The sequence below is a fragment of the Miniopterus schreibersii genome, assembly GCF_964146895.1.
Source record: "Miniopterus schreibersii genome assembly, chromosome: 4".
In the NCBI taxonomy this organism is placed as follows: domain Eukaryota; kingdom Metazoa; phylum Chordata; class Mammalia; order Chiroptera; family Miniopteridae; genus Miniopterus; species Miniopterus schreibersii.
This window is the reverse complement of record NC_138105.1, coordinates 16509732-16528702: the sequence shown is the minus strand read 5'-3', so window position 1 is coordinate 16528702 and position 18971 is coordinate 16509732. Positions and strand designations below refer to the sequence as shown.

Sequence of the window (18971 nt, the reverse complement as noted above, 5' to 3'; positions counted from 1 at the left end):
GTCCCAGCTCTAATCAGGTAACTCGGTGTTAAATTATAAGGCCCTGATGTCTCTTGGAGAGCCCCCTGTCCCTGCATAGATGGGGACGAGAGGTGAACTCCTTTTGGTCTCCACATAGACAAGGAGTATTGGTGAGGAACTTTGCTGATAGGCTGGCAACAGAAGCAGCCTTTACTATCAGTTGCTTTTAATACGCACAGTTGCAGGGCTCCACCCTGACCGAGCCAGACAGGCCACTTTCTCTCACGAGGGAGGGAAGATCCAATCCAAGCTGCTTGAGCAGAAAGGGAATTTCCTGTGGTTTGTAGCTGGGAAGCCCAGGGATGTCCTGACTTTGGGCCAGCCTGGGTCCCCTGGTTCACACGATGTCTGCAGGCCCAGTCTCTTGCATCTCTCAACTCTGCCTTTCTTTAGGCTGGCACCATTTTCTAATTGCCTCTCCCTCATGTTGGAAAGATGACTTGTGGCCAAGAGTTTAGACTGAAGCCCTGAGCATGGTTCCCATTGGCTTTTTGTTGACTCACGTGCTCATCCTTGAGATGATCCTTGAAGTTCGCCTGGCCAGAGCCCAGAGTGGAGTCAACAGCATATGAAATAAATGTTCTGAAAGTCAGGGAGGGAGGGTTCCCAGAGGAATATTAGGGTGCTATAAATACAGAAGAAGGGGGAATAGCTGCCAGGCGGCCAAGGCAACAAAATTCCTCCACATGGCCTGAGTAAACTGAATGAGGGCCATCCAGGGAAGAGAAAGGGCTGTGCCTCCCGAATATCTCATAGGTTTGCTCCACATATGGATAAGTTAATTTAGGCTGTCAGGCTGTGTTTTAATAATGTAACCCTGGAAATTGAGATTTGGAGTAGGAAAAACAAAAAGGACAGTTTTGAAGTATTGGGGGCCACCAGGATTGGGTGGACTGGGCACCCTGAAAATAGTGTTTGAGAGCCAAGTGCCTGGTGAGCAGGGGATGGGGGTGTCAGGTGGGTAGGAGGAAGAGAGGGGACTGCTGCTGGGACAAATTAAAAGAATAAAAACAAATGCTGTGTGAGAACTATTAAGTAATGCAGCAAAGTTCCGTATCCCCCAGCCAATGACTGGTTGTCTTCTAGCCTGGCAAATGACAACTAATCCTCTGTCTTCCACAGCCTGTTTCCCTTTATAATGATGCTTATGGTTTGGGAAACAAAATATGTCCAATAGAACTTGTTTACTGCCTGCGGACAGCTCGTACAGTGGATTAAACTTATTAGGTCAGCAAACTTTCTGTAGAGGGCCTGATAGTAAATATTCTAGGCCCTGTGGGCCACATAGGACCTCTGCTGTATAGTTCCTTTTATGTCTTTCCTTTTATCCCTTTAATAATGTAAAAACCATTTTTAGCTCACTGGTCATATAAAAACAGGTCAGGGGCCGACGTTTGCTGAGCTCCCTCCAGCATGGGTTGTGGGGTCCGGTAGACCTGGGTTCCAGCCCTGCCTGTGTTGCTTGTGAACTGTGTGGGCATTTTAACCTCAGAGAGAGACCGTTGTCCCAGTTTTCTCACCTGTAAAGGGAGTTTGGTAAAAGCACCCATCTCATGGGGTTACTGTTGGGATTGTTCAGAAAGCACCTGCTCTTTGGAATTACGGTATTGGTCCTTTCCCACTGCGCAGCGTGCTTGGTGATGGGGGGCACTGGGGGGGAGAGGAGGGAGGTTGGGCCGAGCTCGTGGAGTCTTTGCAGTTTTCACTGTCCTTCCTCTTTCGATGCCCTCTTTTTCTCTCTTCTGAGTAACTCTTCATCAGGTTTTGGGAACTTGGTGCCAATCTGAGTTTCATTTCTGGTGTGTTCAGGAAGTGACCCACATTTTAATCCATATTTGGCAGTAACTGAACTAAATTGGCGTGGTTCATTATCGAAATGCAGAATATGTACTCATTTTGCTTCCAGCCTTAAATTCCCCTCCTTATCCACTTTTTCACCACATTCCAGTTCATCAGCCTATCAGGGCCTCTTATTAAAGCCAGAAGGAGAGTTGTTTTTTCCCGTTTTATCACAGAGAATGTTAGAATTGTGGATTTTTGTTTGTTGAACTTGGTGGATGGATGTTCACAGTTAGAGAAAGGGCTGACTTTCTCCCCAGAGGTTCAGCCTCATCATCTACACTGTGTGCCGGTGAGTTATGATGGAACTGACAGGGGTCTCGTGACCTTCCCAGCCCTCAGTGTCCTGCAAGCACTCACCTTCTTTTCGTCTTGACTCAGTTGTCACTTTCTCGGTGAGAGCTCTGCCCTGACAGCCTCTCCCACACTTTTCCCTTCTACTTTTTTTTTTTCCTGTGGTACTTTTCTTATTCTATCACCCCGTATAATTTATTTATTATGGTTTCTTTTTTTGTCTGTCTCCCTACGAGATTGAAAATTCTACAAGGGCAAGGATGTTTGTCTTTGTTTACTTTTGAATTCTCAGTGCTTAGAATGGCATCCGGTACATAAAGAAATATTTGTTGAATGAATGAATGCTTTGATTCCTATATCGGAATGTTTACTACATCCAATTCCCTCTGGCCTAGAAGTCATAGGACTTGGGTTTGAATATTGACTCTGCCACAAATTGCCTCTGTCTTTGAGCAAATCACTTAATCTTACAGCACTGTAGTTTTCTTATCTTTAAAATAAGGGGTTAGAGTAAATGATTGCTAAAGTTTCTACTAGGTCTATGGTTCTGTGATTATAATCTCTGGTTAAAAGAGATGATGTACGGCTATTAAAACTGCCACAGATATTTCCTAAAGACAGTTTGAATTTCATTGGTGGGCCAAGTGGAGTGGACTGAAAGAGTTTCAGAAAAAGTTCCTCTAGGCACCTTCTGCCTTCACTAAAACAGTTCTCAAATATTATAGTATGGTTGCCTTCCAGAATCTTCCCACTAGTCCTTTAAGGATAAAGTCCAGATGTCTGGATATGGCTTTCGGAGCCCTGCGTACTCTGGCCTCTGCCCACTCCCTCAGCCTCACATTGCCTACGTGTCTATGCTCTGTGCTCCTGTCCTTCTGGGTTTGTTTCGGTTTCTCCAATGGTCGATGGATTTCCCGGCTTCAGTCCATTGAGTATTTCTGTTCCTTCTACCTGGTGTCCCTGTGCCTTCCTGTCTCCCTTTGTTTGCTTAGTGCCTACATGTACTTTAGGTCTCAACACACAGGACCATGTGTGGACTTAGGGGAGGCTTGGCAACAGGGCTCCAGTTCCACTGGGAATATCACTAGCTAAGTATGAAGTCAGAAAAGCCAAGTTTTTGCAGGAGCTGTGATTACTCTGGGTTGACTGGAACACCTATGCAATAAGAATGCAAGGTTTTTGGGATTAGATTGTGAAGGGCTTGGGTGCCACATTTAAGAGTCTGTCTTCATTCAGTGGGTACTGGGAAGCCACTGTACGTTTTCTGAGTAGCATAGTGATGTAATCAAAGCTTTATGAACTAAATAGCACAGATAAACCTCAAAGAGCACTGAAAACATTATTTCCCTAATCCCTAAAGCATCCTTGGGGGGATAAATGCTAGGGTTCCTGTTTTGTAGATGGGAAAAACTGGGACACATAATGATTAAAAGACTTAGTTTAGGCGTCACATAAAAGCAGTGATTAAGCCAGCAAGTGTTTTTAGAGCTAGATAGAATTGTGATCTGCAGGACTGATGAATGCTGCAAGTGGCTTTGCTCATTTTTTAGGTGAGTAGCAAGGTGAATAGTGCTGAGTGTTGAGAAGCTGTCCCTCAAAGGTGACTGACTCATGGATGCTTCTGGAAGCTTTAGGAGAGACTTGGATTCTGCCTAGGATATTTCAGGGGATAGATACAGGATGTTTCTTGTGTCATAGCTGTGGTCACCCAGTGTGGTTGCTGTATGTATAGCTTTAGCAAGATCAGGGAGCAGGTAGATGCTGATTTCCCTCCTGGCTGGTGTAGGCAGAGTTCTTTCATGGCAAACCTTGTCTGTGATTTTGTTTTAGTTAAACTATCAGGCAGGTGTATGGGTTTTGGAGCTTCATTGCAGACTGTGTTTAAAGCTGGGATTGAAAATGCAAGACTTCAGTGGTAGAACTGATGATCTCCAAAGTGGTACCCACCCTGCTTTGGAGCCGTGCTTCTCAAGCTTTATCGTGCATTCGAATTGCCTGGGGACCTGTTAAAATCCAGGTTCTGAGCTGGGACTTGAGATTCTGCATTTCTTACAAGTTCCTACAATTATTGGTGCTGCTTAGGATATTTCAGGGGATGGATACAGGGTGTTTCCGTCCACCTGACCCTTCTCCCATCTTCTCTGCCCAGCCTTTCTCTTTCTTGGTGTCTCAGACACTTGTTCCCATGTAGTGGATGCTAGTATTCACCACTGGGACTCACTGGCCATTCTGTAGCCACAATAGTCTTTTCAAAATTAAAGTCTGATTATGTCACCTTCCAGCCTAAAACCCTTTAGTGACCCCTGGTGCACCCCCCCATATCCTGGTCTCACCTCTGTAGTTCTATCTTGCACCATCTTTGCATTTTCCAACCACGAGCCCCTGTTCTGCTCCTTCTGAAGCTCATGTGCCTACCCCGACAGGGCTTTGGCACACAGTTGCCCTCTGTAGCACTGCTCTGCCTCCCTTCCCATAACTGTTCGTCCTTCACACATCAGCTCAAGTGTTCCTTCCTCTGGAAGCCGCCCTGGGTTTCCCTGTCTAGTGACCATCTGCTGTAGCCAGGCCTCTCTGGTGTACAGCAGGGAAACAGGGGTTGGTTTGGGGCATTGCTCAGTGTAGTGCTCTAAATTATCCCCTTAAGTGGAGCATTGTGCATGGTTTTAGGAAGTTGTAGATTGCCCAAGAGCTGCCTTTCAAAAGCCACTCTTCCTGGAAGGGTGGTGATGGCGAAAGTGCACTTCACTGTGTGTGGGAGGAAGAGGAAGAGCAAAGAGTTTCCGGTAGGAACTGAATCATGTCACCTAGAGCTGGCTCGGGGACTGCTGTTTGTTCATGTGCGCGCACCCAGTGAATGGTCACTTACCCCTCTCTCTACCCGTGCTTCTCCTTTTTCTATTCTTGCAGTTTTATAAATGCAGAAACCATGCCCCCAAGGAGGAGGAATCGATTAGTTCGGGGCTGTCGGACATGCGGCAGAGCTGAGAAGATACCCGGGCCTGATGGCTCCGTGGCCTCTTCCCAACCGCCATGCGGGCCTGCATGCGCGCGGTCTCCCTGAAGCCCGGCGTTGGGTGATTTCCTGGGCCTGGGACCAGCCCTGTTTAGGGCACACTGTTCATTCCTAAACTGGGATTCCTTGAAGAGATGCCCTGAATATATTCTGCAGCAAGCCTAACAAACAGCACAGTTTCAGTCACCTTTCCTGTTGTGGTTACAGCTCTGACAGCAGTGAATACGATCAGGAGGAACAACTATGGGTTTTTTTAGAGGCATATTTTAATGCTTCCCCCCCCCCCCACTTTGGAGATTTGTGTTCTGCATTTTGGGGTCCTTCTCATAACTTATTACAATTTAGACTGCAAGGTCTGTTTAGATTCTAAGCATCTTGAGGACAAAGACTGCAGCTGTATCCTCAGTCATCTGCAGTGACTGGCACACAAGGGCTGCTTCACAAATGGTTGTCAGAACAAAGTTCTTACACTTGTAATGTGGTAGGAAGTGCCTCCCCCGCCGCCCAGTCTTTCAGCAGCCCTGGCAGTGATGCTCTGAGGCTGAGGGTATTTCGCCTATGAATTTCTCAGCAGAATTTAGTCTGTGAGCTGTAGAGAGTGACATGAGCCACAGGAGCATGGTTGTAATCGGCTTCACAGCTGCTTATTCACCTGCGCGATTCATTGGACTGATGCAGCCAGACGCACGGTGTTAAACAAAATGGTTTGATCATCAGGGCAAATTTAAAGGTGGTTCCTTGTTACCCGCCTGTTATCTGATAGGAGCCGTGCTTACCTTCCCGTTGTCTGGCGTGATGATCCAGAAGGCACAGACTGCAGGATAAATAGCTATAAAAATCCAGACTGGGCAGATAGATGATAAACACATTCACCCAATTTTCAAGGTTGGGATGCAGAGCTGAGAGGACCATAGAGACACAGCTTACTCACTTCTGCTCTTTATGAGTCATTAGAGTCCCTTCCCTCCCTCCCTTTGTCTCTCCCCCTTTATTTTCGGCTTTTCTTATATGAAACTGTCACCAGAAGCCCAAGCTCTTTTTCTTGTCTATTCCCATTATTTGTGCTTCTTGTGTTAGTTCAGTAATTTCCCTACTTTCCATGGCTCTTAGAAACCAGCAGCGTGTTCTCATGCTCTTGGAATCTCCTAGTTGTGTGTCTGCTATCTGCAAGCCGCAAGGTCTTAGTGTCAGGGTGGGAGGAAAGCAGGGGCCGAGGCAGAGAGAGATGGACATGATCTCAGATGCCAGGTTCATTCTTTGTTCCAGCCTAAGCACGTGTCCATACCTTTACATTGTGTGGATCCTGATCTTCCCTGATAAGGATCATCAGGTCACTGATGGGCAGTGTGTGTGTTTGTGTGTACGATTCAGTCATCAGCTCACTGCAGGTGCCATTTCCTGTTCTTAAGGCACCTTTTTTTTAAAAAAAATTATTGATTTTAGAGAGAGAGAGGAAGGTAGGGAGAGAGGGAGAGATTTGTTGCTCCACTTATTTATGCATTCATTGGTTGATTCTTAAATGTGCTCTGACCAGGGATCAAACCCACGACCTTGGTGCATTGGGACGATGCTTTAACCAACCAAGCTACCCGGCCAGCCAGGGCCTGAAGGCATCTTCAATTGCGTGACCAGTGGCTGCGTGGTTTAGCAGGTTGGGGCACAGGGCTGACTGCTTTTTCTTTCTTTTAAAATTTGTTTTCTGGGCATAGCTTTGATTCTTTGATCTTGAGCTGTGGAATTTCTGTAGGAGCCTTTTGAATTGTGTTTTATACATCATCCAATTCTCCCTCCTGTCATCTCCTAGTTAACATCCACCCTTCTAGTGCTGTACTGGGGAATAGTGACAGTCGTAGTGAGTATCTGTTGATGACGCCAAGTGTGCCAGACCTTCTGTAAATCCTGAACACGCTCTCACGGAATCTTCCAAACAACCTTATAAGGCAGCGATTTTCAACCAGTATGCTGTGGCAGGCACATTGGTGTGCCGCAGAATTTTTAAAACATGCAATACCTGACTATTTCTTCAGGGGCACTGACCTCTTTTCCCTTAGATTGTCAAATAAAAAAAATGACAACAGCCAGCACAACAATAGGAGTGAGTGAATTAAAATTAAATCTATTTTTTTGGTCAGATTGACAAAAAAATAATGTATTTTTTGATGTACTGCAGAATTTTAGTAATTAGTTTATGTGTGTCATGAGATAAAAAGATGAAAATCGCTGTTATAAGGTAGTGATACTATCACTACTACCGCCGTCTCCATTTTCTAGATGAAGAAAGCCACGGATCCATTTGGAAAGCTATTAGATGCCCCTTTTTGATAAAGACAAAGAAAACAATACAAAAATCCTAAGCATCCCTTTGAGAAAAAGGAATGGTACCTTGTGTGAGTAACAGGCATATTTTCTAGGCGTCTGCTAAGGTGTAAGATTTAGTAGAGGTTCTTTACCCCCCCCCACCCACCCCCTTTCTTTTTTAGAACTGTTACCAAGGAGATAGATTGCCTCCCAAAGGCAAACACACTGAAGAATTCCTCCTGCTTTTGGCTACTCTTGTGTCTGAAGGGTGTCACCATACCCCGTTGTGTTCCTCAGGAGTAAGGATGGAAGTGGCTCGTCCTGCACTCCCGTGGTTAGAGTAGCCCACACCTCTCGGGGAAACACTGCATTGTTTAAAAATGAATCAAATCCGTGCCATTCATGCCCACCCGTAATGCCAGCCATTGGTTAGCATATCCATATAAACAGTTGCCTTCTGTCTGGGGAGACTAGAGTGGGTATGGGTCAGATTCAGCAACCTTGTGGAAAGTGAATAAAACCTGGACTGAAAAGACGAACATCAAAGAGGATCTGTTCCCTCTTAAATTCCTGGAAGCTCCAGTGGCTGTGAGCGTTGAGATGAGAACAGCTGTTCTGTGGTACCTGCTATATGAATGAGGCATTTGTTTACAACCAATGCCGAGGGAATATTCTCTTTTTACAGTAATGGCTACAATTTTCTCAGTTTTAGCCCAGCTCCATTATCATTGGTGACGAAGGCTATATAGATGGATGTGCTGAAGCTGACATTTTACAACATTTCGTTTTGATTGTAGTCTTATTTCTAAAGCATCCTTTAAGAGAGCTGTAGCCAGTTACCAAGATGTAACTCGTTTAAAGTTTGGTCACCTTTGCTTTTTTTCTCTTAATTTTAGTAGAAAGGCCCATGAGAGGTGAAGTTGCTGAGATTGGGAAGTATAATGGAAGAGAGTAAAAGCAATTATAATCACCAGCTGAAGTGCCTTTAGAGGTTTTGTGGGTTGAAGTTTCTCAGTTTTATTGATAGAGAAGTATTAAAAAGCATTTTTTAACAGCTTTATTGAGATATAATTCATATGCCATGGCACTGGAGATTTGGATGTAGACTGAGTCTCGGACTCTGGTGAGCGGCCCCTAGACTTAACTCTTTGGTTCAAATTGGGAGGCCCAAACTTGAGTTTGATTCCACCCTCTCTAAGCCTGGTTTCCTCACCTGTGAGAGAGAGATAATAGTATATGAGCCGACCTCTGAGGGCTACTTTGAGATTCAGTGAGCTGATCGTGCGTATAAAGTGCTTCTTGGCACAGTTTTGGGACAACCTCAGCAAATGGTGGCCAGCTTAGATCCATTAATCCGGCTTCATACACAGACTCTCACTACATCAGGGAACCTTATCTTTCTGATGTGTCTATATTTATATCTATCTATGTATTTATCTGTGTTACAGAATAGTGAGTTGAATTGAAAATTTATTGTCCTGTGTTAGGGAAAGAAAATAGTTATCTGTGGTATTGATTTAATCCAGTTAACAGATAAAATAAAGGGTGCCCAGTTAAATTTGAATTTCAGAGAAGCAATGAAAATTTTGAAGTATAAGTCAGTCCCCAAATATTTGTTGTTTACTTTAGGTTTAACTGGTTGTCTTGTATTTTTTTTTATTTTCATTTTTTATTTATTTTTAAGGTCATTGGGAAGTAATTTTAATCAAAGAATTGAACATTTTCTTCCCACACATCTCACTTTGTATTAGGAAATGACGTTGTGATTCATTTCACTACAATATTACAACATATTTGTAAGAAAATATTAAAAATAAACACAAAAGGCAAGATGGGGTGAAATAAACTCCCCCCTCCCCAAATCTGTACTCCAATGCCCACAGCACACAAGAGAATCAAACAAATAAGTAACAAAGATCGGCCTGATTGCAAGTTTCCAAAGAACTGGAGAGGGTGAAAATGGTGGTTTGAGAGGGAATGGGTGTTAGCAGAACGGCTTCAGTAACCAGCCTGTTCTGAGCAAGGTACCCTCGTATGCAGTGAATTCCAAACAAGGCTAAACTTTAAGATGTTCCTTCAAATGAAATTAGGAAATACCCTGACAGTGCAAGTAGCCCTTTTGCCTAAGCTTCCTAAGGGCCTCTTTCTCCACGAACCGATGATGTGAACAGAAACGTGTCCAAGCATCAGAAGTTGTCACAGCAGCCCTTCCATCTCTTCCCTGAAAGCCTCATATCCATCATCCTTAGTTTGTACCGAGATGGGACCAGATGGACCTGATTTAGGGGCTGCTGCGGCAAGAGGCGCAGCCAAACCATCCTCTGAGTTTCTTTGGGAAGCAGCAGTAGCCTCTTGATTCTCCCGATGGACTTTGAGTGTGGTGGACACAAATCTAGTAATCCCTGCCTTGGGATTAGTGATTTGAGGCTTGGCACTGATGGTTGCCTTGACTTTCTTATCAGTGGTGGCCGCGCTTGTGTCATCTGCCTTGGGTCGCCGAATCAAGTTGGGTGGAGCATTTAAAATTCCTGGGTTTGCCAAGGAAGCTGGTGGGAAAAGCCCAGGTGGGGCAGGTCCGAGTGGAGGCACCAAAGGTGGGAGGTGCATGGGAGGTCGCCTTTGTGGGGGTTCCCTAGGAGGAGGGTCAGGAGGCAGACCTGGAGGTGGGCCTGGGGGGGAGGGGCGGCAGGGGATCGACCTGGTGGTAGTCCTGGAGTTAAAAGTTAGAGTCAAGGTCCTTCCTTGGAGTATTGGCATTCCAGGTGGTCTTAGGAGTGGAAGAGCTCCTGGAAGTCGTCCAGGTGGCCGTAAAGGTGGAGCAGGAGGTTGTCCTGGCACGGGAGGTGCTGGTATCTGAGAAGTGGGAACAGATCGTGGGGGGGCTTGTTTGCTGTGAAGAAGCAGATGTGCCATCAGAAAGAGATTCCTCTTTATGCTATTTTTGTGGTTGCTTTTCTGCTTCAGAATCATCAGGATCACCTTCATCATTGTCCCCTGAAAATCCCTCTGCTTCCCATCCCTCCCTCCTCAGGGATTTCCTGACCTTCGAAAAAGCATCATGGCTTGAAGAGCAGTTAGCTCCTTAATGTTCTTTTTCTTCCTTGATTCCCCAGGCATATCTGCAAATCGTGCACTCAGACCTGCTGTTTTTCTTCATTGATGTCTCTTTCAGTATCATCACAGTGTACTAATTTATTCCCTTCACTTTCTCCATCTGATCTGGCAGTGTCACTGTCATCAGTACTGTCATCGTGCTTATCTTGATCCAGGTCCTCAGGATAGCCATCGTCTTCACTGGTGCTGGAAACAGCATCATCGTGACCCCGTTGAGCAAGTTCAGGACTGTATAGCATGTCTTCATCTCGCCGACGAGAGGGAAGATCCTAGGCAAAGACCACTTTACGGCCATGTATTTGCAAGACTTGAGGAGAAGGTGGACCAGGGGGCGGACCTGGAGGTTTTCTGCCAGGAGAAAATGTGGAACAAACACCATGTCCAAGAAGAGGAAGACTAGAAACTGCTGAGTTGGAGGTCCATAGGCTGCCTTCTGAAGGATGGAGGGTGGCTGGGCACCAGGACGTGGAATGTCCTGCATCAGGTGTTGGAAGGAGCGTGTGGCATACCTGGCAAAGGAATACTCGCCACTTCCACATGCTGAGCATTCTTGATCGGCTAAGCTGAGCCCTCTTCTGTTCATATTCTACTTCTGGCTTTCTCGGTTCTTTGTAAATATCTGAATTCTCTTTTTCTACAGAGTCATAGCATATGTTGGAAGGTTCCATGCAGCTTTTTATGCTTGTCTTTCAACACCTTCTCACTGACCTGTGGCTGTCGCGTTGGGTTAAACTCCATTTCACCCAGTTTCCCCTTGCCCCGGATAACCTGTCTGGGATCCTTCATCTTCAGAACCTCAGCTTGTACCATCATGCGCTCTTTTTCGTTCTTTAATTCTCTCTTCTGGGCTTCTTTTTGGGCTTGGCCTGTGGGATTCATAAATTTTCCAGCCTTGGTGAATGATGTAGATCTTTGTCCCGTGTTGACAATCTGTATGTATGGTTCACATGCTCATTTAAAAAAGCCAACAGTATCAAACCAAGAAAGTCTAAGCACTTCTGCTGGGCTCTGGGCCTGCGGGAAGCTGGGAGGGGACGATTCTCAGGCTCTTTTTTTTTTTTTAAAATATATTATTTATTGATTTCAGAGAGAGGAAAGGAGAGGGAGAGAGAGAGAAACATCAATGATGAGAGAGTCATTGACTGGCTGCCTCCTGCACACCCCATGCTGGGAATCTAGCCCACAACCTGGGCATGTACCCTGACTGGTAATTGAACCGTGATCTCCTGGATCCTAGGTTGATGCTCAACCGCTGAGCCACGCCCCTCTGGGCAACCTCTTTTTCTTTGTAGGGGCCTTCACTTCTGCTCCTGGTCAGCTGTCTGGCAACCTCCATCTTGAAACCTTTTTGGTTGTCTTGTATTTTTATTTGTGAAATCTGTGACTCTAACTTAATCCCATTGATTCTCCTGTTTGGAATCTTTGGGTGCCTTTATGATCCCTATAAATGAGGTGAGGAATTCTGAATAAGGATGTGATGTCATTTGCAGCTCCTCTGTGGTCCCCTTCCTTTGTTGCTGCTAGTAGAAACCCAGCCTTTCACAAGTAGCCTTATCATCCACTAAACACTGGTTGCATAGCAGCCAAACATCTTTGTTGAACTAAGGCAGAAGGAAATCTCTCTGATGGCTCTTCCTCTGCTTCATGGTGCTGCTGAGCTTGTGGTGAAGAGGTCAGGAATGGAATCATAAGAGCCGTGCATCACATTTGCAGTTCACCTTGGAGGAGTTTGGGGGTCCACGGGCAGGGACTCTGGTGGCATGTAGGCAGCTGTGTTCTTAGGCTTCAGGAGCCATTTGGAATCCTTACCTTTGCAGGACTCCAGCAATGAGCATCTCTTGTCTGCAGGTCTAGGGAACACATGAATACAAAAGAAATAAAAATCCTGTTCCTTGATAACAGGAATGTTTAGTTTATAGAGAGATAGACCAACAGGTATCAATAACTGCTGTAATTTACTGAGCATTTCCTTTGTGACTTGGCCTCCACACTGGCATGTGCTTTCTGTGCATTGTCATAGTGATCCTCACAGCAGCCCTGTGAACAAGATTCTGTGATTATCCCCATTTTCCACATGAGGCAACTGAAGCTTAGAATATGGGATGGAGCTCGGAACCACACAAAGGTTGGTCTGACTTAAGCGCCTCTGTTCTATCCTGTCTCCTGTATCAAAAATTGATGTATAGTTAGAATCACATGAAATTACCAGTATTTTACCAACCATTTTTGACGTACAAAAATGACAGGTTTATATAGTTTACCCTAATCCAACGAATTAGGAAAAATAAATATATATGTGCAAAAGTAGGTATATAGTTGTATGTGAGTTTATTTATTCTTGTATTATTATTTATTATTTTCCATATGAACAACTGTAACCCAACTTTTGCCCACCCTGTTTGTATATATATATATGTAGTGTATATATACTTTTCTGTTATGTGTATATATACTTACATATACATATGTTGTGTGTCATAGTTATGTAATAATGAATTTGTGGTATCATTCTATAACTATTACACATAGCTTGCTGAGACTGACTAGAGTGAATGAAATATGTGGACCTAGTTAAGGCTTGCCAGAGAGGCTTCTGGGGAAGTAGTTTTCATTTGTTCACTCTTTCACTCACCCACTGACTCAGTAGCTCACTCATTGAATAAAAACTCACTGAATTCTGCCAAGCATCATATTAAACATAGATTTGAGCAAGGGATTTGTGTGTGTGTTTTTTTAAATGCTTCAATATGAAAAATTTCACTCCTGTCTACTTGTAGTCAATTCTCCTGGCCTTTTCTGGACATTTCATAGAAATGTATACATTCCTATACAAGTTTTTGTGTTGATGTATGCTTCCATTTCTCTTAGGTAGGTAACTAGGAGCGAAATTGCTGGGTCATATGGTAAATTTATGTTTAACTTGAGCAGATTTTTGAGAGAGGAGCTTAAAAAATGGGTTTACAGAAAGGCTTAAGAGTGGGAATGAGATTTGGATTAGTCAGTAAAGCAGCGGTAATCTGGAGTAAAGCACCAGAACCCAGAAAGGTGAGCTGGATAGATTTTTAATTGGGAAAATAAAGAAGGGCATCTGGAATTAGCCAGACAGATTCTGGTGTTCATGGAAGCTAAAGCAGCTTCTCTTTTCATGTTCAGCAGTGTGGGCAGAAGACTTCTCTTTCTGTTGCGGTTTCTGGATACAGGTACTGAGATATGTTTTTTATACTCTTCCAGCGCTGATAGTCCTTAGCAGGAAAGGAGCGATGCCTCCTCATAGGACACCAGTTCTTAAATGCAGAGTCCCACAGGTTTTGCTGAGAAAATATGGGCAATATAATATAATGAGTTTTTCATAAAACTAAATTTCTGTCATGCAGAGGTTTGTGTCATTCTGTGAGTGTATCTTTCTTACTATTTTGGAATAGTCAAGACTGTTCTTTTTATATTAAGTGATGATTGATATGCATTTTTTAAATGGTTGTGCTTGCTAGGCATAATAAAATACTGGAACTGTGTGTGTGTGTGTGTGTGTCTTTGTCTCTGTATTTAGTTCAAGTTGGTTGCTGAAATTCTCAAATCTGGGAGCTACTGCTCCAAAGGTTTTGGGAAGGATGCTATTGATATCCATGGTGTCTCTTGTGTTTTGCCTCCTTTCTGACTTTCTTATATAATTGTGGAATATGGGCAGCTGGAGTGATGATGCCTGGGTGAGAACAAAATAAAAGATGAGCGAAACCCCACGCATGAAACCCCATTACTTAGACACCTGTGTAAGTACAGGCAGTTGATGGGCACATGCCATCTTCAGTCACTTTGGTAGTGTAAGGAAGCCAGAACAAGTACACGTTAGAGTTCTTATGCAGGTTTGGGGCAAGCTGACAGTTGATTCTGTTCAGGGTAAGCCCCCCCCCCCCCTCCCCCCCCGCTGAGGCTGGAGGCTCTGCAGAAACAATACTGTGGTGAGATCCGTGGGACAGGAAAGCAGCCCTGGCCTGAGGGGTCGGCAGCTCCCTCAGTCTTCTCTAGATTGCCTCTCTAGCTCGGGGTTAGGGAGTGGAATTTTCCTGTAACATGATTCTGAAGTACACATGGCCATTTTTTCCCAATTAATAATAACAATAGTGATGTATTTGTGAAATTCATAGGAGTGAAATGCATTGAGCTGAACACTTGCTGAGTGCTTTCAGGCATGATTCATTTGACCCTAGCAACAATTGTGTTAGAAAGGTAGGGTTCGTTCATGTTTGTGTGAAGCAACTTAGGGTCAAGAATGTTTAGTAACTTGTTTGCTTAACTTGCCATTGGATGAGAGATACAGAGCCAGTAAGGGGCCAGGCCTGGATTCAAACACATCCTGTTCTCTTGAAAATCACAGCCTTTCAGCTCAGCAGTTCCTACCTCAGATCTCATTTCCCAGAGACCCAGCGCTTCCGTCCAGCTTTCTTGCGGAGGTCTTGTGTGTGAAAGGGGAACTGGGGATGGAGTCCTTGGGCCGTGCTCAGCAAAGACTCCCTGAGGCACAGCACCGGTGTCTAACACACTTTATTTGCTGCCCCTCTGTCTACAGACAGCTCTATTGATTCAGCCTTGGGAAATCTTTGACCTGGCTGGCCCCCTCACCCCTTTTTTTGATACATGCCCAGACTGTTCAAGTTCACACCCATGTTGCAACCCCGGCTCCTGGGGCTGAGGACAGGGTGGAAGCACCAACGGGACAGAGGGTTCTGCTGGGCCACAAGCAGGCGGCTTCCCCCTTGCTTGCCTTGGGAACAGGGCGGGGGGGAGGGGGGCTTATTATCTGTTATCTTCATCCAGTTCTCACAGGCCATACTTTAAATGCTCTGCTGTTTCCTTGTGAGGAAGGGGGGTGGAAAATGAGAACTTGGAAGGTTCTGTCCATTTCTTTTATTTTTAAGTTTAAGAATGTTGTGTTTTAGGAGAACATCGGAATGAACAACAATTGAATCTCTCTTCTGCTTGTTAAACTTCAGCCATAGTTAGAGGTGGTGAAATCCCATTCATATAACTAGTATCAAATATTGCTTAGCGGTGCTTAACTTTTTCCCTCTCTCCCTTACACAATTCAACATTTACCTTAGTTTTTATCTTCAGCAACCTGTGAGATATGGCTGGTGTTACTAGCTTCTGGTAAAATGGAGTCTCCAAGGCACAAAGTGGTTGAGTTGTGCAGGGTCTGGCTAGAATTTGATCCAGAAATCAGGCCTTCTGATTGCTAGCCCAGCTGCTTTCCGTGTTGCTACTTTGTGGAATGGACTGGCCATTGACAATGCGGTCCGAGGACTGGGCAGAAATGGAGGCTCCTCTTAGCTGGTGGTTGAGCTGCTTGGAGCTGTGATCCATCTGTTTGGGACTAGAGTTAAGCTCCAAGATGGACCAACCAGCCCCACAAAGAAAGAAAAGCTCTTTTCTTGCTACAGATGATACCCTGGCCCCTATCAGCTGCTGTGGAAGTTTCTGCCACCAGAGGAGAGATGCAGAGCGGCTTTTCTTACCACGGGTGAACTCAGAACATATGTTTTATCCATATATGGTGCGTTACTGATAAAGCTTGTGTTTTTTACTTGTCTAATTCTCTGGCACCTTGCCTGTCAGTTAGTTGCCCCTTTTATAAGTGCCTGTATGGCTGGGTGTTCTGATTTTAAGTCATGAGTTTTGACTTTTATCAGAAATTTACAGCTTGCTTTTCAGAGGTCTTAGTTGAATGTAATTGCATGGAATGGCAGTGTTAAATTTTGTAATATAGAAATGTTAAAATGGAACATAAATACGCGCTTTCAGTGTCTGTTTTGAATGGTCTTATTTGTGAGTCGTATCAGTCTGTGTTAGACATCTTTATTGCTCAAGTAATCTGTGTTCCTGTAGAGTGATTAGAAAATTCAGATAAGCAAAGAGAAAAAGAGGAAAAGAGAAGAAAAATTTACATATATACTTTAAATGAGAGTCCCACGAGGGAAGCCAGGATGTGAAGGACTTTGAACTTCTCAGAACGAGGGGTCTAGTTGGTCTGCCCAAGTCATCCGAATGATTCATCTCTTCCTTGTTTCAGATGGCAGAGATCAAGACACAGGCTGGGGTATCTGAGCATGTTCTGGAGGGTCAGACTCGCATTCGGTTTGGTGCATTCTGCCATGAGCTAGACGGCTCAGGGGTCAGAAAAGTCCCGCTGTTAATGTACCACCTGCTAGGGTGTGGCTGTGAAAAGGGAAAATTAGTCCTTTGGGGTCTCCTATTTATACAGTTGCTAGTTCTCAAGCAAAAAGGGATAGAATAATCTTACACTCCCTCTTCACTTCCTCTTCCCAGCCCTGCTGGAGCCATCCGTCCATGCATCTATCCATCCATCCATTTACCCACCCATTCATTCACTCCTTTATCCATTTTCTCAGTCACCCATCCATTCACCTGTTCATTCAGTAGCTGTTTACCATACACCTTCTGAGCATCAGTCATTGTTTGCATTTGGCTCTGGGAATACAGATGAGTAAGACAAGGCCCTGCTCTCATGGAGCTTATGTTGGGTTGGTGCAGGTTATGGTACCATCGCTTCCCTTTCAGCTTTTCTTCTGTAGCCCTGAAGGTGTTGTTCTTCTCCCCTGGAGCTGAGCACACCCCTACGTTCTGTCCTGGAGCTCAGCGCACCCTAGACCTGCAGCCTACCGTAAATTTGATCATCCCCAATGGGGAAGGTGAGGAGGAGGCGGCAGCATTTGGCTGGCTGAATTCTCAAAATGGGACTGTACTTTTGTCTGGGAGGAGTAGGAGAGCAGATCACAGAGGGAGGGTTCCTGGCTTTATCAGAGAGAGAAAGCCTCATTGTGTGTTGTTGTTGGAACAGGTCCCGGGGACCTCAGTATAGTTCTTTGGACAGGGCTGAGCTGAGCTACCATGCCATAAAATAATAGCCGAAAGAATCAGTGTGGAATTTAGGATAGTATCAAAGGGAGCTCTGTGTTACAGCTCTCTCCAGGCAGAGGGCAACACTTCAGCCCCAGGTCAAGCCCTGCTGTTAACTTCGTAATATCTTCATGAACATGCCTTTTGTGTCTGTGTGTTTGCTCTCTGTCTTTTATTCTTTCTCTGCCTCTCTTAATCTCTGTCCATCTATCTGTCTCTCTCGGGTATAGTAATTTATTAAGAGATTTTGATGGAAAATTTAAAGCGTATCCTCTGTAAATTCTCTTCCTTTTAAGCTATGGCACATCCGGGTGGCCAGATGGGTGAGTTGCAGGGATGGGAACATATGACACAGAAACCTTAGAAAGTTCCAGGAAACCATATTTCCCAAACTTCAGTCACTCACATGCTTCTATCTTGATTTTCTGCTACATTGATGTAACACCTATTCTGCTGTTTACCTAATATTTTCTTTAAGTAGGTGTACTTGTTCTTTTTGAAAGGACACTTTTTGTTTTAAAAGAGTATTTTATAACTTGACCATAAATAAAACACCAATGTAATTTGCCCCAAATCAAAGTAACCATAGAAATCAATCTGTCAGCTCTAATGTTTATTTGTGTGCCACCTAAAATGATTTTTGTGCACCGCAAAGTGGTGTGCTTGTTACCACACGTTGGGAAGTTCTTTTGTAGATTGTACCAGCTCTAGCCAACAGATTCCTGGAGATTCAGATGAATCAATCTCCAGTAACTTTCCTCCATCTCCCTCTCCCACACTGAAGTGAGTTACTGGGTACAACACAAGATGGTGTGTGTGAGGCCCCAGGGAGTGACCCAGGTAATAAGGGTCATGTTTCCCCGATCATCTGTGGGCACTGGTCCCTTGAATGATTGTTCTGTACTCTGGGTGCAGAGCAACATTGCCAGTGCTGAGGAGCAGACGGCGCAGACACTGTGAAACATGCCATGGACCAAGCTGTCTACGTGCCAGGAGTCCCCCCGCATCTCTTTAGAAACTTTTTTTTACCCTGTATCAAAGAGCAGAAGCTGAGAGTGTGGGCTCTGGAGGCTGACAGCATGGGTTCAAATCCGGGGCCTGTTCCTTCTGTGACATTGACAAGTAACCTCTTTCTTCATTTATTCCACAAGTAAACATTGCGTGCCTACCACAAGCCAGCCACTGCTCTGTGCTCTAGGGATATACTAACCAACAGAACTGGGGGGGGAAAAATCGCACTCCAACCGAGCTCATACTCTTCTGGCCTTATTTTAAGCTGTTAAATGGGAGTAACAGTAGCCCTGCCTCCCATGGTTATTGTGAGGTTTCCGTGAGCTGGCGTAGCTGAAGAGTCCTTAGCACAGTGCCTGGCTCAGCGGTTGCTTAATACATGCTAGCTATTTAATTATGATACTTAGGTATCCAGCATTGTACCAGGCTTTGAGCTCACCCTCCTCCTGTTTTAGCTTCGGCAGCACCC

The 18971-nt window shown here is 44.8% G+C and overlaps 1 protein-coding gene and 1 pseudogene across 6 annotated transcripts in view; one reads left to right on the top strand and one right to left on the bottom strand.

Annotated features, from left to right (window-relative positions):
• The window catches only part of ARHGAP26 (Rho GTPase activating protein 26), a 405589-nt gene that overhangs the window by 24379 nt on the left and 362239 nt on the right, over nucleotides 1-18971 (top strand). The gene's annotated exons all lie outside the window — the stretch shown is intronic.
• LOC308555571 (WW domain-binding protein 11 pseudogene) lies at nucleotides 9662-12442 on the bottom strand (annotated as a pseudogene). Its single transcript has 2 exons — nucleotides 12389-12442; nucleotides 9662-11509 (listed from the first exon to the last, which is right to left on the bottom strand). The product of its transcript is annotated as a WW domain-binding protein 11 pseudogene (transcript).